The sequence below is a fragment of the Corvus brachyrhynchos genome, unplaced genomic scaffold (genome assembly GCF_000691975.1).
Source record: "Corvus brachyrhynchos isolate BGI_N302 unplaced genomic scaffold, ASM69197v1 scaffold26, whole genome shotgun sequence".
NCBI lineage: Eukaryota > Metazoa > Chordata > Aves > Passeriformes > Corvidae > Corvus > Corvus brachyrhynchos.
The window spans coordinates 2936692-2956460 of NW_008239324.1; the positions used below are offsets into that span (position 1 = coordinate 2936692).

Genomic DNA, 19769 nt, shown 5'->3' on the forward strand with positions numbered 1-19769 from the left:
GCTCTTCCGGCAGATCTGATTTCAAAAGCTCTTCGTTTCCCACCACCATGTGTGACTCTTGTTCCCACTTCCCACTTTGCCTTTCCTGTTCAGCCTTTTGTGCAGTTGGGCTCTAAGTCTGTATCGGTCATTATCTTTTATTTCTGAAGGATATCCTTTCACAGACCTGATTTAGAGCATGGCCATAGGAATGGTCATTTGGCAGAGCTGAGAGGGTGGTCACATGCAGCATGTGGCAGTGGAGAGGGAATGGCAGTGAGGGGTGAGGCTGCCAAATGCATCTGACTGCTGAGGACAAGAACAGTGAAGAAGCACTGTCAAAAGGGACTATTGGAGGAAGATGGGACTAATTATTACAAAGGAAGTATTGGAGACCACAGCAACAGAAATGCTGGGTGGTCCTGAGCTGAGCTCCAGGAAAAGTGTGGCCATTTACACCACTTGGAAACTTGGCCTCTGCTGTGTAGGGGAGTGTTTGTCACCCTATCAGTACAGTCTCAGCTCTCCTTTAAGGTCTTTGCATTTTGTATCTGAAATATTGCCTGGTTTACATTGAAGATTGCAGCAGTGTAATCTGTTTCTCAGCAGTTGTGTTTCAGTCCCCAGCTGGTGTAAGGCAGCAGAGCTCAGCTGCCTGCACAGGAGTTGCACCATTTGCAGCCACCGAGGCTTTGGCCCTCAGTAAACAAACACCAGTGTATTATTGCAAAGATCTGTCCTCATTTGTTTTGTTTTTTCCATCTCCTTGACACATCATTGAGCAAATTGTCACTGAAGCAAGGGAATAGGAGAGGAGATAATTAAATATTACATAAGGATAATAAGGTGTGAGTAAAATTATTTCTGTGGTTTAACATGTATGTCTCTTTTAGTAATTTCTTCACTAGCTGGAAAATGTGAGCTCTGTGTAACACCAAATAAACAGTTTGCTGTAGATATTTAAAAGGACCAAGTGCACCTCTTACAGATACTTTGTTGACAGTTAAAAAATGACGTATCTATTATTCATGCTGAGCATCCAGACAGGAGGAATGCTGCCCGAACTTTCACATGGTAAAAGAGGAAATGAGAAGCAGTGTAGCTTGTAAAGGCAATTGGGTTTGTTTAAAGGAATCCTGTCTTTTTGGTAGCCTGATTTGTAATATGACTGAATGAAAACTTGGTAGGCTCAGCATTACAATGGCAAAACTTCTTTTGATTTCAGCAAGGCTGTAATTTGATTTTGTGTATCCGTATTTATGACTGAGGTGACAGGTACAGAAACCTGATGCAGACAGGGTGTTTATTTTTTTCCCCCCAGAAGTTACTATCTGTAAAGAAATGTGATGCTTGGCTTTCTGACAAAAAACCTTCGATTTTTAATGACTCATCTGCAAGAGCTGATAAAATGTTGTGAAGCCCTTTCTTGAAAGGTTGGCTTAGCAGGATGTGTGAGAAATGTGTAGAAACAAAAGAGCAGCAGTTGCAGGTCTCTGGGGTACTTCTTACAGAAGCTGATATGCTGGTTTTTTAATTTCATCAGAATTATATGTGTGCTGAAAATGAGTATATTGAGATGACTACTTTACATGATGATTACACATTGCTCACTGTTGAGATGTGATATGGGTTTTGTGTGCCAAGGGAAACTTCTTAATGCAGGTTACCTGTGATGTGACAGATGCAGCAAAGAGCCCATCTGAGCTTACCTAGAAAGCTGACCAAAACAAAGCATTCATTCCTTCAGTCATTAAGATCTATGTGATTTTGGTTTTCCAGTTACTCCTTTGCTTTCAACTGTATGTCCCAGGCCTTTTCAGCTTTTCCTGCATTTCTAGGATTTTAGTGCATGTGCATAATGCAGAAGTGCATGTCAATGGGAATTGTTCAATTCAGCATTGAAGTGGAGAGGATTAAGATGTGGGAGCAGCCCTAGAAAGTTCTGGTAACAGGGAAGAGTTTGCTGTCAGAGAAATGGGTGCTACACAGAGGTTTGATCTGAATAAAGCCTGTGTGGCCCAGGTCTGCACCCCTCTGTGAGCACTGTGGTTCTGAAAGGCACACCAAATTGTGTAGGACAAGGAGCACAGCTTTGTCTGTGTATTTAACCCACCCAGCAGGACTTTGGAATGAGATTACATCCTCTTAAGCCCTGGGATGGCATCTGACAATGGCTAAAAGTCACAGGTTGAGCCAACAATATTTCATCACTGCATGATTCTTGTAGTGTGCAAGTGAAAGTGCCTAAGGTTTCAGATTTATCTGTGCCTGGCTTCTCAAGAAACATAAGCATAGATTTATCTGTATAAGGAAATTAATTTTGTTCAAGGGAGAATTTGAAGCAGAATGCAGAAGTGATTCTGGAATAAGGCAGGTAAAGTTGTTAGTTAAATCAGCTCCGTCCCTTGTGATAAATAGATCAAGAAGCTGGACAATTTATTGAATAAATTGTCCAGAGATGTCTAAATTATTTGCAGTGTCATTTCACCTGAGCCTGAGGAATGTGAGGCCAAATTTCAACTGGCTGTATTGCATTCCTCTCTAGAGCCAGAAATAGGATCTCAGCTGTTATAAATTGATTAATGAAGGTATTGTTATTTAGACCAGACCCTTAGGCTTGTAATGCCTAGTTTTAGCTTAAATGACCAAACTGAGCTATTCTTTAGAAGGCATAGCTTTAAAAGCAATTTGTCTAGTTCAGAAGCAAAAAATATAATTGCTTTCATTGCTTTGGCACATTTTATTGTCTATGTTGCCTCCCAAATGACTTACTTTTTTTTCCTCTTGAACCTGTGTGGCATCATATTAGCATGGCACATGAAGATCCTGAGGTGAAAATAAATCCACAAAGATAAATATCAAACTTTGAGATGCTGTTCCATGTAACTGAATGTTTATCTGAACTTCACACAGCATCCAGTTAGATAATTTGCCCGCGAGGCAAGTTTGTTTCATTTTTCACAATGTTCTTCTACTTGAGATTATTTATTCACTGCAGCAGAGCTATGGACTAGCCTGATTTGTTAAGCAAGCACTGTGAGGATAGATACTGCAGTACTATCTTTCATGGAAAACTTTGGAGCAAGAAGCAAAGAACTATCTCCCAGTGCATCCAGGATGGGTTAGAAAAACTGGTGATGGTGCAGCTGCAGAGGTAAGGGGAGAATCCTCCTTTGTGGAAATGTTTTTTCCCCTCTAATCCCTTCTACTTGCCCTATAATAACCTTACACCAATATTTCAAAACTCTTGATATTTTTTAATAAAGAAAATAGGGCAAGAGCCTGAATGTTTCTATAGTTACCTCCCTGGATGTATGTTTAGTTGGCAAGAGAGAGAGATGAGAGGTGTTTATTCCTCCAATACGTACAAAAACTTTATATCAGGCTGCTTAGCTGTAATTTGATAGTCAGTGTTAGACAATTCTTTACACTTAACAATCATTCTTGCATGAATGTGTTTGACAAGGGAAGCAGATCTCATGTGCTGCATTAATTGTAATACATCTTGAGAGGCGTTGTCACGGGAGTTCTGTTCCTTTCCACCTTTGTGTAGATGAAGTTAAACTGCCCACTAAAAATGCAGCAAACCTAAACTGCAGCCAAAGAAAACATCTGCTTTGGACATGACTTTATTTCCTAGCAGGAGGGCTCCATATATCAATGCCTCGCCTTGTCTAATTTCATTAATGTGATCTTGTGTCCATCCTGTGGCACTTTAATAGCCATTATTTGTGGCCTCCATCAAATAAAGCATTGACCATAAATCCAACCTCACGTAAATGAAGATATAAATGTCAATCTGCATTACTGTACAATATTTATTATTTTAATTAAATGAAACTGATTGTGACATTTATTAGATCACAGGTTCCTTGTTAATGGCAATGAAAAGGAAAAAAATTGCTTATTTTAGAAAGGCAAAAAGCTGCTTATTTTATGTAATTTTTAGAAATTGTCCTAATGTTATTGTCCTAGGTTATCAGAGCTAGGAATCTGTGTGTGGAACACAATCTTTGTGCATCTTCTTGGGATATAAACAAGTTAGTGAAGCCAAACATGACATGTACAGTAGAAAAATCAAGGAAGAAATGTATTAGGAAGGTGAACACCCTGCTTTTGTTACTCATTAAGCAGTACAAGTATTTGCATTTAACTGAACCATTTTGTTTCATTTTCTCTAAATAGTGGGAGTTATCCCAGGTCAGATATTTGAGGTTTTTGCTGGTAGTAATTAAACTTCATTCAATGTGACCATACTTATTTTCCAACCTATTGTGAAAAATACAGAAAGTTTATAGCTTTAAAATACTGAGGTCAAATCCTTTGTAATCCAATCCCAAACATACAAATCCAGTACAAATCAGAGACTGTTCTTATTTACTCTCCTTTGGTTGTTCTGTTCACTGTGCTTTTAATGTACAAAAAACATCTGTGGTGTTTGCATTGGTCGTAGGAAGGGATAATGAATAAAATTCTCTAGTCTTGATGCTGGCAAAATTTTTTAATCTGGCAAATCTTGTATGTCAATAGAAACTATAAGACTGAAGATTTGATATTTAGTACATTTCTTCACTTGCAGGGAGTTGGGTTTTATCAAAACTTACTTTAGAGCAGCCTATTTAGTGTCTGAACAGTCTTTGTACCTTGAAGAGGTCACAGTCCTCTCCAATAGACTGTGTTGAGAAAAACCTCTGAATGATGGAGATGTTAAATATTATTTAGGAAAACAAAGAACTTGAGTAATAGTTTCATTTTATGTTGGAAAAATATTGATCCTGTTGCTAATGAAGTCAGTGGCAAAACCTTAATAAACTCAGTTGGAAGTGCAGAAATCAGGGTTAAAAGGAGACTTAATCTTTTTGTATTTAAGCTTAATTTCTGTGTTTTTTCCACAAGGATTCCTTGAAAATAAACAAAAAAACTCACACTGACCTAAAGGGAAATTGATTCAGTTCTTCAAACATCTTGAGACTGTTTTCAGAGCAGTTTCAAATGTTTGCTACAGATGTCTAGGATCTGTCCCAATAACCCTGTAAGGTTTTTAAACGAAATTATCTTTATTTCAGAGCGCTTTAACCAAAAATATTTATAGTGTATTTGTAACAAAGCTGCTCATGAGGTTCGTCTGTATCAAATCCTATTGCTCAGATCCATATTAATTCCATTAAAGAGGTGAAAATACTTCTCTGAAGTTTATCCTTTTGGTCAGTATGAACCATGCATATTCACAGCACACTTTAAGTAATTATTAGATGTCTTTTCAAGCTAAGTGCCCAGCACTGCATGGCATGGCACAGAAGAAATTGATTTAGGAAAAGCAAAGCTGAGAAGCTGGTACAGAAGAGAGACTGGATTTAAAGACAGTGCTTTGTTTTACTTGGGGGCTGGTCTCCTGTATTTATTTCAAGGCTTCTTTCCTGCAATGAAATAACCAAGGAGATGCCTTTTTCTTTTACCAAGATCTAAAACCAAATAAAGTGATGCCAAGAATACTTCTGGAGTCCCACTTTTATGTTTGGCAATTTTAGTTCAGTATTGCTTTTTCAGCAAGTACTCAAAACTTTTTTTCTGTGATTTTGTGGGCCACTGTGAAGACACACAACCGTGTAACACTTCTGTTCTCCCCCTGAGTTACTGTGACGTATTTTTCTTAATTTTCTTTTTGTTTATATACACAATCTGTGCTTGTATAGGTTTGTGATATTTCCTTTCAAACTTTCTAGTACCTAAAGCAGAGAGATCTTGGACTTGTTTTGCACACTAGGAATGAACACACTTTTTCTGTGTTGCACCAAGGCAGTGAAAACATCCTTTTCACTGTTGCAATGAAATGAGAATTAATATTGTTGAAGTAACCACTGACAGTGGGCTCCACTTACTGCTCCCTCCAAAACCGGTCCAATGTTCCCTCTTGTTCAGAAGCCCTTGAGAAATTTGTGCCAACACACATTTTGGGGGAAGTTATTTTATCTCCAAATGCTGATCCTGACAACCAAATTTCACTTAGAGCATCTGCTGCCATACCTCATCTTAATATTGCAACACTATCCCAGAGTCTTTTGCTCCAAATTCTTGCTGGCTGGCAGATGAAGGTCATTTTTAATGTCCTGGAATATCAGTGCTTTTTAAGGTGTTTGGTTGGCCCTGTTTAAAGCCAGTAACATAGTCCAAGTAAGTTCACTTCAGAGTTGCATTTTTTTTATATTCAGTCATGTTTGCTAGACAAGATCTTTTCTCCTGTCATCATGTACAAAAATGAGTTCTTGAATGTTCTCAGAAGCTGTCTTTGTTTACATTCGTTTGTTCTTATCTACCAAGACTGATGTGATTTCCTCTATCTCTGCTTGCCACCCTGAGTTTCAAGTCCATTTCAGTGTCAGATGGGGTTGTGTAATTCTCTGATAACAAAATTATTTTGAAGGATTTTGTCAATACTTTGCCTTTTGTTCTAGAACTTCAGAGGAGTATGTTCCATTCATCCAACCAGACTTCAGTCCCTCTGATTTCTTGATTTCTTGTTCTAACATGATTTCAATTTCCTTTTGTATTTGTTCTTCCCCTGGGAAATTAATCTGAGTTATGACACATGTTCTCTGTCATCTTTTTTAAATCTGTAAGCCAAAAAATTGATGTTCTTAGAAGTGGCTGTACCTCCTTCCAATAAAATCCAATTTTTGCTCCTTTATTTTCTTCTATTGGTTCTTGCTCATGTACCTAAAAATAAACAAACATTGCTTTTCTTGTGCTCTCCTCAGTCTTCTCTGAGTGTTCCACATCTCTGCAATATTCTGATCCATCCAAGTCCTTCCAAAAGCTGATTGACCCTCTCATCCCTTGTGCATCCATTCTGTGCAAAGTGTGAAGGAGTCTGGCCTTCTAGGCTCGTTTTCCGAAGTGTCACTGATTTGTTCTGTTACTTTGGGCAAGTCACTTAATCTCACTGTGGTGTAGTTTATCCACTATAAAATAAGTCTAATAATCCTTGCCCGCTTTGCTGAGCCCTGAATCTTGTTTGCCTTCTTTACATGTGCAGTCCTAAGGGTATTATAAAGCTTCAATTATTAATGTTTGGAAAGTGCTTTGAGATCTTTGGATGGAAATCCCTGTATAATCATATTTAGCACTTAGCATTTCACAGCACAGTGCAGACGCTACGTAATCCTCAGAATACTCCTGTGAGACAGAATTACCTGTCAATACAATTATTATCCTCACTTTACTGGATAGTGAGGCAGAAGGATTAGGACCTAATCCTGCTTCTCTTCAAATAAATGGGAATTCTTCTCTTACAGTCTAGGATGTCAATCCACACTGAACCTCATGGAGTCTCCTTCCTCTCTCTACTAGAGTTTGGCGTTTCTTGGTCATGTTATCTAGATTTTCTTGCATGATTCATTTTTAGTCTTCCTTACCATTCTGTTTTGGTTACCTTCTATATTATTTTATCCTTCTGGTTGTTAGTGTATTTTCAAGCCCCAGCATGTTCTTGATGCTGCACGTAGCCCTGGGAGATGTATAATCCATGAATTCTTCTGTACCTTTGCAATCTTCCTTCATGGATTTATCCAGTACAGTTCTTTTGCCTATTTTTAATAACTTTATTTTTCTGCTGGTCATGTTATTGCAAACTCAGCTGCTGTCTACTGCAATGCTGTTTCTACATAGTTGACCACATCAAACTCCTTTGTTTTAGACCAGTTTAGTTCTTGTGAATACAGTCCACAGTACTCTATCGTGGTTATAATAATTTCATGGCTGTGATTGTGCTAGCCTGCCCTTTATCCTTTCCTGTTATTTTAGTCTCTTCCAATATTAGACAAAGCAGACCTGTCTCACACTGTAGGTACTCAGGACTCATATTCTTACCCTTGAAATGATAACCCAAAGCAGTGCCATAAAAAGACTGTGAGAAAAAGTATTTAAAATCTGACCTAAAATTATTTCAAGAAATTGCTTATGTGAAGGAGAGATAAGTAAGTTCATTCTTCCCAGAAATAAGTTGAATTATACAACTTCTTTTTCAAAGAAGACTCGGTCTGTCTGACATGTAAGAGAAGCGATTCCTCGTTAATATCAGTTACTAACCACATATTTCAGCATCACCAAAATGAGCTGAATCCATCTTAAAATAATGAGGCAAAGTAATTTCTATTATGTCAGATTCATGGTGCTTCTCTACTTCTTAGACTGCTTTTTTCAAGGGACCATTTTGGAGTTCACTGGCTGGCAGTGTAAATAAAGATCCATCCACATAGGTTCCTTTCTGAAGACTGTCCCAGTTTTAGGTAAAGGGACTCTCCATGAGCCTGACACTGGTGGCTTTGGAAGAGGGTTCAAGGCTAGGGCTTTGCCACAGGTGCTGCTGGTTGCTCACCTCTCTGAGGAGCTTTGGGAGACCTTCCACACCACCTCTGTACAGAGCTGGAAAAGGCTCTTGGACAGAAGCCAGGTTCTGCACATTGCCATGGGCTCTCAGGGGCCAGTAATACCTCTGGAAAAAGCACTATAAAGCTAATTAAAAGCCAGTAGCAGTGGCACCTTACTGCTAGCAATTTCTTAGCTTGAAACAGCTATTATTGAGCATTAAAGGTAAAATCAATTTTATAAGGTAAACAGTTTTGTAGTAATGTGACCATGACCTATAAAATGACAATCTGACATTAATTTTTAAGGATCATATATTCACATATGCTGTCATTGTAGAGCAAGTAACATGACTGGTAGTAGGCCTATGCATTTTGAGAATGCATTTACAGTTTAACATGCTGTTACAAATGTAAGGAGGCTCCTTCTCTCTCCTCTAATTTTTTTTCAGCAGCTTGACAGTTTTTCAAACATATTCACTGTCAGCCCTAACAACCTGTCAACAACTGCCATTATGTGAAAATTGCAAAGACTTGCTTGAGCGCTGTGAAAACTGACAGACATGCCACAAGGATAAGTTCCTCAGAAACAGAGGGCTAAAACTTTTGAAAGGTGCTCCAGCCCTTCCAAGGCAAAATGAACAGTCAGATATCAGGGGAAAAAAACATGCACTTGTCACATCTGATATCTATTTCTTTTCCCCTCAAATTGAGGTGTATGTGAAGGAATAAAACATAGATTAGGACAAACTGTGCAACTTACTAGAGTTGGTGCAATTTTCCTCACTGTCAAGCAAGAGAGGCCAAATTTATCCACTGTGTAGATCTGCTGTGTGGCTGGTACAAATCCAGGGATAAAATTCACCCTCTTAGAGTATTTGTAAATGAAATATGATTTTCTCTGTGTGGCTTAGTGTAAAAAAAAAAAAAAAAAACAACAACAAAAACCTCAGTTAATGTTTACTATATAATGTAATATATGATAATGTTGGTGGAGAAGTGACCCTGCAATACACTTTATAGGGCTCATTGTATTAATCTGTACCTGAGAGTTAAACAGCTGCAATTGTGCTGACACCCATGAATTTGCCACCTTCTGAAACTGGTGTAATGGAGAACATCTATGTTTACCACTGAATCAAAATGGTTTGATCATGTTCGTCAGGGGGAGAATAAATATGGATGATCCACGGTGTGTAGGACAGTGCCAGACTGTGACTGTGTTGTGCACCCCTGCACCATGTGGGAGTAGCAACACAGCCAGAGAAATCTTTGGGAGTTCTGCCCTCTGAACATCCTAGGGAAAGGTATCTTAAATCTGGGAGATGGTCAGGATATTCACACAGCTAGGATGGTACTCAAACTCTGTATTCCCTGGCTCTTGGTTATTGTTTCATTCTAGGTGTTGTTCCTAAGTCAGGAACAGTTAACAGCCATTGAGGATGTGATCCAGTCTGTGCACCCCTCCTCAGATGGGTGTAACTGGTGGCCTCCCAAGTCACATTCCTGTCACATCTCCTCCTAGTCTGAAGCCTCAACTGACTTTAGTAGAAGGGCTGTGAACTGAACTTAAGTTAGCTTTGAAACGTGTCCCATGGTGCTGAGCTGCTGGAAGAGTTTTAAATCCTAAACAGTCTTCATTTTTGTCTTTTACCATCAATCCCATGGAAACACGATTGTACCTTGATTTATGTATTTCTTCTAGTGGGATTTCTGAACATAAACCTGTGTGCACTAAGAAGAAATTTGCACATGCCCATGTCTGTTCTTTTAATTTAAAGAAAAAAAGCAAGCCAGTGTCACTGAAGTTTCTTTCATTGAATTTGTATGAAATGGCATGTGTATGACTGGAGGAAATCATAGTCATGAGTCTTCTATGTTACATACAAAATTGTAGCTAATTATAATCTCATGGAAAAGTAAGTGGAAATACCTTTTCTGCTTTACCATCTAAAAATGAGCTAAAGAAATGTTTACTCTGGGTTTCGTGCATTTGGGGTCTATCTGGAGAGCCATCACTCTCACTGAGTCTCAGAAGATGCTCAGCACCTTGCTGACTTACCCAGCAGAAACTATTAGTGATAGTGAAGCATGTCCCTGTGATCCAGTGTTGAGTTATTGGCTCTTTCACAGCCATAATCTTTGACCACAGGCAAATAATTCAACTCTTTAGTCTGCATTTCCCAGCTGTGGGATAGCATCATGATATTCCTTTGCAATTTGGGAACTGTGCGAATGAAGTTGGAGTTGAAGGTGCTGAGATCATGTAGTGATGAAGCAACAGAAATGCCAAATGGCAATTAGATGAGGTGGTTGCTTTGTTTATCAGAAAGGACAGAGCTATGATAAAAAAATAACTGAAAAAACTCCAACTCCAACCACAAACAAAGGCAACAGCAAGAACCTCTGGCAGGAATTACTTCACTGTAATTCCACGGTAGGATCTGGCTGAGGTGTGTTTTGGGGCTTGGGCATGGTGTCTGTGCCTATCTGTGCTCGTCTCTCAGCCCACAGTGGTGCATTTGCAGGGCTCTTTCTCTGGTGGAGATTGTTAACTCAGGAGGTTGTGCCCAGGGCAGGGCGGAGTTGAGTATGAGCTCATTTTGGAGTAGGCTTTGTTCTGAACAGGCACAAGAGCATTTCCTTGGAAATGTCTCATTTTCTTTAAATATTCTGTGACACAAACTTAGAAAAACACTTCTAAAATATGCTCAATAATAATCTAATGGCATCTCATGTTGCTTATTAGCAAAGTGAGTAAGTAAAGAAGTCTCTATTGTCTTTAAGGATCTTTTCTGTAGAAAATACTTAATTCCCTGTTAACCTTAAGCTCAGAGTTGTGCCATACAGTGTATTGTGGTGCTCTAAAACCATGTTTGCTGTTGGGAAAGACACTGTAAGTAATCTGAAATAACACAATTCTGAAAGAGAAAGAGACCTTACACTTCTGTTTTAATGGCTTCTCTTATTTCTTTGTTCCTCATGTTCTTTTTTATTGCAATTGTAAAAATAGGAGTAATATTCATAGCATGCCATTTTTGGGGTAGATTTTTCTTTTGGTTAAAGTATTTTGAGCCTTTAAAACCCCTTAGAGTAAAGAGGAATTAAGGTATTATTATTTTGCTTTTGTAACTCATCATGTTAATTTCTTATATAGACACTCTCCCACTAGTTCTTGCTTTTTTTTCTTTTTTTGTTGGTTGTTATTTGGTTTTATACTTGTGAGCTACACAAGGAAAGGCTATCCATTGGTTTAATGTTTATCTGGTGGTCTAATCTTGGGTTGCAGATGAGCTTAAGTCAAAGCTTCAGTGATACTTATCTAATTGAGTCTAAGTGGTGGCAGCCTGTTGCAAGGTTGTGATGAGCTCTGAAAAGACTCATGAGATGGTCATCTAATCCTCGGGTTACAAGGGGTTACTTTTTGTCTCCTCCCTTGATTTTGCTGTTCTTAAGATGGAAATTGCTCAGGTAACAGAGTTGGCTGAAATGGGATCTGGTTTTTATTAACCAGGAGACTGCCTGTGTGTTTTGAGTGTCTTTCAGTGCATGTGGGAATATGTAAGGTTATAAATCACAGAAAGAAAACACCGTAGCATTTCAATAAAACATCCTGAACTAGAGTGTCTGGGACAGAGAACATGAGTGTTTCACTGCTTTCATGGAGCATAATAAGTCACTCAGAAGACAAAGTGCTTGTAATTTCTTGTTCTAATGTTTAACATGGGCAGGATTCCTATCCAGGGCTACTACCTAAAGGCACAGGACCTGACACTTCAGAGTAACCTCATTTCTCTGGGAAGGATGCACATTGAAACTCAAGTTTTGCCCCTATGTCAGGAAATTCTTGGCGTTGCTGTTCAGCGTCACGGAACGTGATTGCAAATATGTGAAAAAGCTTCCTTGACCATTGGCTAATCAATTCAGAGTGCTTTCCTCTCAAACTGCGCTTCTTTTGGACCAATTTCTGTGGTCTGGTACTCATGTTGACTTGCTCAATCCACGAAAATATCCTATAGAGCTCTTGGAATTCTTGTAAATTAACTGCAGGGTACCAAGACCTGGCTAGACCAGAAAAGGACATAATACACCTTTCCTACAAGGACTTTCACTTGCTGAGGGTGGGTTTCACTTGTCCATCTGCACATCTATGAAGAAGTATTGATCCCAAGGATTCCAGAGATATTTGATGGCTTCAGGAAGGAAAGCTAATGTTTTTTTCATCCACCACCATTCCAGTTCATCTTTTTTAAACCCTGCTGTGACTCTGGAGTTCAGGCACCAAGCGTTACTTGTCTGCCTCAGCCAGTCACTTTTGACATCAAGTGTACTTGATCTGGGGCTGGTAGTTTACTTCAAACGTTGTTCATATGAATGGGTCTGGCAGCTGGGAGACTGCAAAAAAAGTGCATGAACAGTGATTCTTGTTTTCTGTCTTCAAAACAGATCTATTGTACTGTTTCTGGTGGCTGTTTTGAAGAGTGTTGACTTTGAAGCTGGAAAGAAATCATTATCTAAGTCGCATTCATTTAAACTTAAGGCTAGTGGTCTCGTAAGTGATCGCTCCCATTAGCCTTATGAACCTTCTCCATGGATGGGTGAGAAGAATATTGCTTTATTGTAAGATGATTGAAATTAAAAAAAAAGTCTATGGGATCTGAATGTGCACAGTATGTTACACATATTTATACATTATGCATCCCAGCTCCTATAATTTGATCATAGATCACAGCTGTTTCTTTTCTCTCTTGACCTCCTTTAGCCTGTGACATGCTCTGCTATCATTCTCTCATTCTCCTAATACTTTTGCTATTGAAAATACTATAATTTTCTTTTTCTTGCTGTCAGGTATTCAGTCATTTCTTTGTCCTGTCTTAGAGCTTAGACTCGGAAATTGAACTGTCTTGATTTTTTTTTTTTTTTGTTAAGAGATGACAACTCATGTTTATTTGATTTTAAAATTTATGCGGCAGGTCTTTCTCTAACACTCAGATCTCACCTAAAGCTTTTTCCTAAGGGTCTAAAAGTGCCTTTCAAAAAAGGAAAATCCAGTTGTCTCTAGTTAACCTGGGGAAAATCATGATACTGAGGTGAATGCTCTGCTTAGAGAGAGGAAGGATATCAGAGAGAGCACAAAAGCAGAAGGGGAAAGTGTGATATTATTCAGGCACATACGAGGACCATTGCAGGGGGAGGTTTCTATGCTAAAATCACACTGAGACTTGGACCACAAACTGGTCATTACAGCTTGAAAACTTTGCCTTTCTGGGATTTAAATGGAGCAATTCTGTCCCAGAGGTCAGATTTGGGTTGATGGTCAGGACAGAAACTAGAGCAGGGTGGAAAGGGTTGAGGTGAAAAGGATGTGGTCATATTAATTCAGAGCACCTTCAGACAAGCAGCACAAGGAGATTTATAGGACTGTTTTTGAAGGGGAAAAGTGGGTATGATAAATGGGGTAAGTCAATGTCAATTTATGAAATTACACCTTTGTGTCACAGTCTATCAGTAACTTCCTCTTGCTATACTTGAATGATTTTCCGGTAGCAGTAAGAGGGATCGAATGGTGACTAACCCACCTTTCCAAATGGCTAATTTAGGAAAGTAACAAAAGAATTGGGCTGCAGCATGTGAATCATCCCAGATAAAGGTCAGAAATTACTGTCCTGTTTTAGCTAAGGATACTCGAACCTTTTAGAAATAATTACCTAATAACTTCCTTCGTGCATGAGAAGCCCTGAAAAAATTGTGAAAAGGCAAGGAAGCTGAAGAAGCAATCAGGCCAATCCAAGGAGGGATGGGAGGCAGCTGTAGTTCTGGTGACACTGATGTCCCAGCAGTGCCTGGAGCCCTGACATTTTGAGTGCCATCTCTAGAGTGGTGCCGGCAAAGCTTTGCAGGGAGAAACACAACAGGAACTTGAGAGTTTTGTAAGATCACGCTGCAGGACAGAACACATGAGGATCCTGATCCCAGCAGCTCTTCCCATGGAGCCTTTCCTCCCTAGTGGTGGTTCCCAGCCTGCCCTGTGTGTCAAGGGCAAAATCTCTGATACTGTGCAGATCTGAGGAATATGGTTTAGCCTGTCCCCACTAAGGAGGTATCTGAGTGTTTCTGTCTTAGTGCACTCCTGCTCTGTCAGTCTGTTAAATGTAATTGCTTTAGGGGTAAAGTCAACAGAGATACTGATTTGGGTTAAATAATAAATGCTAGCCCTGCTCAGGTTTGTTGATTGCCTATCACGCCTCTCATGTGGGAGGAAAATTCTGCATAGAATTCTGTTCTTGATGTATTTATTTTTGTGGTTAATGATAGTGTGTGGGAGTTTAGGGGTTTTTTTTTTTAAATAAACAAGCAAAAATGCATCATAAAGCAAAAGACCCTTTCCTGAAGAATTTTATATTCTGTATCAAACAGACACAAACCGCTGGGATCCAAAGAAAGAAGTTCTGGAGAAACGTGGATAATGAGGACTTTCCAAAGGAAAAGTAGATTTTGATGAGTGAGGAGGGTGGCTTTTTGGTTCAGAAATAGGGTATTGGTGGAACATCTTATAATGCACTTGGTGCTGCTGCATCCAGAGCCAAACGTTAATCTGGTGGAGCAATTGCCCTGGTTGTGGAATTTCCCAGTGATGAGTCTCTGAAGAAATAGTCTGAGTTTTTTTGCTGTTGTACTAACAATTTTTTGACTCACTATGTGAAGGCCATTAAATTATGCATGAGATGTGCATTTTGCCCAGTTTGAACTGTCCACACTAATGGAAGCACTAATGTTAGATGAATGGGATCCTCAAACTAATGTGGTTCTTAACTGGTGAGCAATAGGCTGTCAGGGTAAAAATGCAGGAAGCCTAAATACATGGCCATGTGATGAAAAAAGGTGGTGCTGTGAACAGGTATGTGCTGCAAAACATAACTACAGGGCACTCTTAGATGAGTAAACAAATAGTCTGAATAGCCATATCCTACTTTGATTAATGGAGGCAGAAGTGCCAGAGTGTAATGTAGGTAGGGGGAAGCTCTTTCTGCATCAAACTGTGGTGGGATGTCAAGAAATGAAATCTCACCATCTCCTACCCTGAGATCCAGCAGGAGACAGAGTCTGACTGAGCCCAGGAGACCTCAGTTCTCAAAGACACTTATTTTCATGCCACATAAACCAGGACTTTTTTCAGGCTTTGAGGGACTCTGCTGGCTCAGCCCATATGGTGAAAGGCAACCTTTCATTTGAGAACAACAACACAAAAGTGTTCCAGTGCTCAGAAGCATATTGGGCAGCAAGGCCATAGGACGAAGCCCAGTATGCTGTTAAACAGCTGTCTGGACCCCTGTTTACAGGAGAGTGATGAGATATAAGAGTGGTTCTGTGTTTTCCCCTGGACATGTGCTGTTGCAGGATTTCCTCAGACAGCTCGAGATCTGCTGTGTGGTTTGACAGGCTCCCCTGCTTCTCTCTCTGCAGTTGTGAACGTTTTGGGGCTGTGTTCATCTTGGGCTTTTTTTCTTGCACGCATGACTTGCGAGGTCCCTGCATGAGGCCAGTTGTGTTTCTTGTGCAGGGCTGCTCAGCAAACTGAAATAGCACATCCAGGAACTCTTTAATACTTGTAAAATCTTGTGTTCCCTCCTTCCTTTCTGTTACTGCAAGGATTTCTTGTGGAGAGAAGAATACCAGAAGAGCAAGTGATGGCTTAAACTGCAAAAGCTTTAATTTATTCATAAATAACAATATAAATCTGGGTTTAAAACAGTATTTTTGTTGTTTGGAGAATTTTACTGTACTTCAGTGTTTATTAGGTTTCATCTTGAACCACTCAAGTTAGGAGCATATTTCACTGTTAGAGAAACATTGAAATTCTCAATTGTAGCAGGACCTCAGGAGCTAAAGCTTTAAGAATCATCCTGGGTGGCAAAATTCTCCCAGCAGTTATGGGAATCATTGGGAAATCCTTTGTGAATGTGTTTGCTTTATTCCATCTCACTTCCTGGTTTTTTTAGTGACATCAGTATTGACTTTCTGTGGTTTGTTGTTAGAAAAGTCTTAATTTGATGGAGTATTTTAATAAATAGAATGTTTAAAAGGAACAACTTAATGAACAATGAATTGTTCCCAGATCCTGACAATGAGAGAAGCCTGTGCCTTTATCAGCCAGTGTTATAAGCCCTCTCTCTATGGGTACTTCCCCATTGGACCAGTTTTTCCAAACCGATTCTTGTTTATTTTTATATTGGCTTTGTGTTCATGAGCTACTACTTGAGGTTTTGCAGGTTTTTTCCCCTCTTTTTTCTTATTTTTTCCCCTGTATCTCTGTTTCAAACACAAGATAAGTTATTTTCAGAAGTGTGTTAACTTTGATGACTTGATTTTTCAGAGATTTCTGGCTCCCAATATTCCTCAAACTACTACTCTGTATTTTAGTGGATTTCAGACTTACCTTCGTGTCTGGGGAAGGCTGAGAGGGGGCAGGTCAGACATACAAGAAAGTTTTAAAAGAACACTTACCAAGATGATTGGGTGATTTGTAGTTGGATTCCTGAAAGCTCTCCTACGTGGTTCAAGAGGAGCAGATTCTAATGTGTGTTTGAGTCTTCACATTCGCTGCTTTTCAGAAGCTCTGAGGGAACACTTCAAATGTGTGAATTCGGGACTGTAGCCCTTGCTGCCCTTTAGTGGAACTTTGTATCCTGAATTCCTCAAGTTGGTTTAAAAGAAAATTTATAAAATAAGTGTATGTGATACTTAAATATTAAATTGAACCAGACTTTATAAATGTATAAAGGAATGTGTGTCAGCTTTTACTGCCGTTGTATAGCTAATCAACACCTCTAAAACCAATTTCTAAAATAAGCTCCTCATTTTAGGGGTAAAAGTGGCAGAGCAAAATAGAACAGTTTCTGTTTTCCCAGTATCTTTGACATGAAAAAGCAGAAGATTGCAAAGGTCATGGAAACAGTTAAACCACAGTTTAAGACAGTAGTTTTGTTCTCCATATTCTGTTTTTCTAACCTTGTATTTGCAGTTATTTTTTCAGCTGCTTTGCTTTAGAATCCCTGAGATAAATAATAAGAGGTGTGGTAATATCCCTGCTGTTGAAAGAGTACCAGCAAATAACCTGTGTGAGCCCAAGCCTTTCCTTGTTGAGAATCCAAATTTCAGAGGGAATGGAAGGTTTCTACTTGTCTGTTGCTCACAGCAGCTGTGTGTGCACGTAGAAAGAGCCTGTCTGTACCTGAAAACAAGAATTTCTTTCCTCTTCCTTTGGGAACCTCTTGAGTAAAGAAAGCAAAGTTCTCTGATGAACAGCAGCTGAATTAAGTACCAGGATTCTGTGGTTCTCTCAGCAATGACAGAGGTCAGTTTTGGAGGTTGTTCTGGGGTTTATAAATATCAGTGGACAGATCTAGGTTTGCATAGACTTTTTGATTTTTTGCTTTATTTACAGGCTGTCAAAGTGTAAAAGGGGAAAATAGAGTGTGGTCATTAACAGCAGCAAACCTAAATAAATTGCTGCCATGCTGTGGGTCAATACCACCTATTTGGTAGATTTCTGAAAAGGTGGAGATGGGAAATAAAATCCTGTGGGATTTGGCTAAACTTTGAGTCCAGGAAGATCATGGGCTTTTAGACTTCACTGCAGACCTTTATAGGATAAAGATTGTTTTACAGCCCTAGAAGGGTGCAGGGGATGCTTTATCAAGCCCTGGGAGAACAAGGTTACTGCTACAAGGAATTAAAATTTTATTCCAAACCTTGTACGACAAAACAGGGCGTGCAGATGAACTTAACCATGTATGAGGCGCATCTGGGATGAAAAAGGTGGAAGTAGTGGATAGAGAAGTGGCAAGCATGGAAGGTATTGAATTTCCTCAGCAAAAACATTAAGTGATCATGAGGAAATAAGTTCTGGTTTTGTTGACTCCCTGAATGTCTCACAGAACAGAGCATTCAGAAGGCATTTGAGGAAGACTGAGGGTCTCAAGGCAAGTTCAGGAATAGCTTTCCATGAAGAGTAGCACCTGGCCAGTGCAGGGAATGTGGGAAGATTGAAGATGGCATTATTTGGCACACAAAATACTGGAGCCAAATGAGAAGTAGGAGTCGATGAGATTTTGCAAGTATTGCAATGAACACCTGTGTGTCCTAAGCAGCATTGCTAATATGCCTGGAGAACAAAACCAGTAATTCTGCAGTCAGTGTTCTGTGGCTCTAGTAATCAAGGAATGCCAAAAATTAGAAATTAAAAGTCCTATTAGTTCATCTCCCCCTATAAAGGGATGTTTCCTTTGTTATGTAGGATGGTAATTATCTGGCTTGCAAGGGGAGGAGGTATGGAACAGCAGAGATTTAAAATAGGGGTGGAGAGTCCAGAGCTGGGAGGATGAAACTGAAACAGAGGGTTATCAGGACTGAGAGCTATGGTTTAGTACTTTCCATCTCCAAAACATTGCATAGATATTAACCAATTAATCTGCACAAATGAGCCATGAAAATGATCAGTGGCTTTGTTGAAGTCCAAACAGTGAAATCATGTTTCAGATTTAGCACTTAATGTTCCCAATATTACGGCTTAGACAGGAGAGGGAGAGTCTGAGATTTCCAAGAGCTGCTGGCTCCAGGTGAGTATCCAAGACCACCATCATGTTGCCATGGGGTGTCTGGATAGAAGATTCTTTCAGAGATTTAAAGGCAGCAAGGACTGCCTAGTCTGAGGCATAACAAGCTGTACAATTTCACTAGTGATACTCCTTTTAAAGTTCTTTTGCTTGTGGTTGAACTAAAACACATCTTTTCAAAAGAAGGTTTTGGATTCAGTATTCTAAAACTTAAGTGATTTGCCACATTTCTTTAAAATTTGTTGAAATAACTAGCTAGCTTTCCTCCCACTCTCTCCTTTGAAGTAAGCAACAGTAAAGGAGAGATCTTTAAAGACTGAAATAAATTGTTCCTTTCTATGTGGATACTGAGTAGAGTTTTGTTACACCTCTACTGCTTGTAAGGCCAGAAATATAAATACTACACTCTTGAATGTTTTCCAAATCTCTTTTATACAATCCCAGAAACATTCTGGGTTTTCCCATCATTTTAAAAATTATTTTTCAGTTGCTGTGCTATGGCTTATGGAGCAAATAACAGGTGTGTGTATTTTCAATTCTGGGATTTGCTCTCAAAGAAAAATAATTAACACTGGCAGGAGTTTGATTGCATTAATTCACAAAAAGAAACACCCAAACGATAAATCCATAGTGGGAGAACTGCCCATATGTTACAGATTGTCTTAACATGGATGAGGCATTAAATAAACTAAGTCTGAAAAATAAAAACCTTATCAGCTTTATTAGCGTTGAACTCTGTGGCTTCCACTGGGGCTGACACACTTAATTAAAGATGCTCTGGTCTAATTAGGTTGCACATCAAAAATACAAG

The 19769-nt window shown here is 39.3% G+C and overlaps 1 long non-coding RNA gene across 1 annotated transcript in view; it reads left to right on the forward strand.

Annotated features, from left to right (window-relative positions):
- Positions 1-2960: 2960 nt before the first annotated feature.
- LOC108448360 overlaps positions 2961-19769 on the forward strand; it is a 149678-nt gene continuing 132869 nt past the window's right edge. Inside the window, exon 1 of the long non-coding RNA XR_001864256.1 lies at positions 2961-3133. This is a non-coding gene — a long non-coding RNA (uncharacterized LOC108448360). The remainder of the gene's footprint in view (positions 3134-19769) is intronic.